The following is a 2,581-nucleotide window of genomic DNA, read 5'->3' on the forward strand; positions in this document are numbered from 1 at the left end:
TCTAATTTCTTGCCTTGATTGATTAAAACCTCAATTAAACCCTGAATAATCTGGGTTTTTTCATGTTTTATATGTGTTCATTTTGGTATCATGATGCATATTCGTAGATGGAGCATGTCATTTAGTGGCCATGAAAATAAAAAATGAGCTTCCTACCTCCTGAGCATCACTGGACCTTCTGTGTCCAGGTAAATCCTCAGTTACGTTTCTGAAACAAACCTTGGTACTCCATCGATTACATGCCTGACAAAAATAAATCTTTACATGGTAATTTATTTAGCCTCATAGCGTAAGAAGATTTAATAACTCCTGGGAAAGCTGGGAAAAGTTAATATTTACCCTCCTTAGGAGTATTGACTTTAATTTCACTGGTGCAAGCATTGTTTTTTTCAGCATTGTAACTGAAAGAGTGGAAACACTAATATTTACCTTCTGTGGAAGTCAGGGAGTAATGAGACGGTGGGGACAAGAAAAGAAGCAGACACACATACCTTGAGTTACTCACCATTCTCCCCCTGCCTCCATTTTTGGCTATGCTAATACTATTCTTGAAGCTTATTTTGAATGCACACATGATGCCAGCCACACCATCAGCATCCCTGAAAGTATCTGTATATCCCGCTGGACTAACAACTACTACCTGATTTGATTGTATTAATTTCCACTTTTGTCTCATTAAAATCAGAGCACTTCCTAATACGTGACGGAGTAGTGCAAAAGATGTGATGTAAACTTAAAGTCAGCGTGCTTCTTTAGTTAGGTCCTAACTGATAATCATCTCCTCACCTTGGTAAGCAGTATTTCAATGTAGATATAAGCAAGTGAAGGTTTAATAATAATGACAGCATACGCAAACCATGTAACTAGCAAACGCCACACTAAATTAGTTGGTAACTCAGCAGCTTCTCTTAATAACATACTTCAAATAACAATGGGAATATTGTAAATGCTGGTATGTGTATTGGTGATATATTGTTGCCTTGACTGCTTTTCTTCATCTCTACTCCTTGCTGCCCCAAAAGAAATACCTGTTAAACAGGGAGAGTTGTTTTCCAAGGGATCAATGAAAGAACATGTAATTTAAGAATGTTAGTAATAAAAGGCCAGAAGTCCAATGTATGCTCCCTGGAAGAAGAAAAACTGAAAGAATTTTAAAGTTAACTAGAGCAAATCACTTTAGACATTGCACAGTTAACTTGTGGTATTGCACTGGTACAAAATTCTATTTCTGTGAATTGGCAGTATTCTAAGAATAGATCCCATTTATGTGGTATATCAATAGTCACACAAGACAAAATTAGATTAATAAAATATGCAATTAGACTCCAGGACACCTGGAAAATCTGAGCCTATATCTGGGAAAGAATTAAAGCCGTATCTTTCTTGTATGTACAGATCTTTTCTTCTGGATTATTTTTGTAACTCAAAGACAGATGTTTTGAAATCAAAGCCATATACAAAACTTCATGAAAGCCAGCGACTGCATCCACTTCCATCTGATAATCCGATAAGGAAGTCTCAGAATGCAATATATGCTCATTTGATCAAATAAACTTTTATACTAGGATAAATCTCAAATTATTAGCACATCTGGAACTCACTGAAAGAAATAAGGAAATAATGAAGTAAAACTCTTGATGCAAATTCTAATAGGAAGAATAGCCATCAGATTACTACCTTTTAATTAAAAAAAAAAAAAAAAAAAAGCCCCAAAACAAATAGTACACTTTTCCAGTTTCAGTTAGTCTGTATTAAAATACATCTGAGGGTTTTATCTGAAGAGGAAGAACAAGTCCTAAATATGTTTTGGAAAGGTTTCCTGTAAGACTTCCCCCCAACCTTTGGAAGTCTTCCAGAAAGCAAGAAAAAGAGCATATGTTTGATTTACAGACAGAGACATCCAGAGAAGCAGTAAGTAGAAAGATGAGTTAAAGGGAGAAAGTAAGGTTCATTTCTGCACAAAGATTGTTTTGAAACTTCATCTTCAGTTAAAAGTCTTGACATAATTCCAAGACTTAATTTATTTTGCCTGGGAGATCATCATGTTTAAGATGACTGTTCCAGTTTTGTAGAGAAACCCAGCCAAAAGGAAAAATAAATATTTTAAATGAGAGATACTAATTGCCAAGAACATAAAATGACAGGTAATAATCTAGCTTCATATAATGATCATTATTAGTAATGAACATTCAATTCCATGCGACATTAGTTTACTTTTCAGTGGGCCTTTACAGTTTCAAATAGGAACCTTTTAAGGGTAAAGAATAAATATTACTAGTGAGCTCCATCTTTTCAGTGTTTATGATCCTACTCGAAAGCCTAAACCATAAGGCATTTCAGCTGCACTGTGACATGACAGCGTCACTTTATTTGTATTCTTCAACGCCTGGATTCAAGGAAATCTTTTTGAAAAGGTACATAACCACAGTCATCAACATAATTACGTAGATAACACATTCTATTATGTACAGTTCAGAAGGATCTGGAACTGACTCGTATTATGTGTGTCATAAAATCATATGCGTATCAGTTTTACTACTGAGGGGGTGATCCGTGCAGTAACAAGTCCCCCTTGTACGTT

The sequence above is a fragment of the Grus americana genome, chromosome 4, assembly GCF_028858705.1.
Source record: "Grus americana isolate bGruAme1 chromosome 4, bGruAme1.mat, whole genome shotgun sequence".
NCBI classification, from domain to species: domain Eukaryota; kingdom Metazoa; phylum Chordata; class Aves; order Gruiformes; family Gruidae; genus Grus; species Grus americana.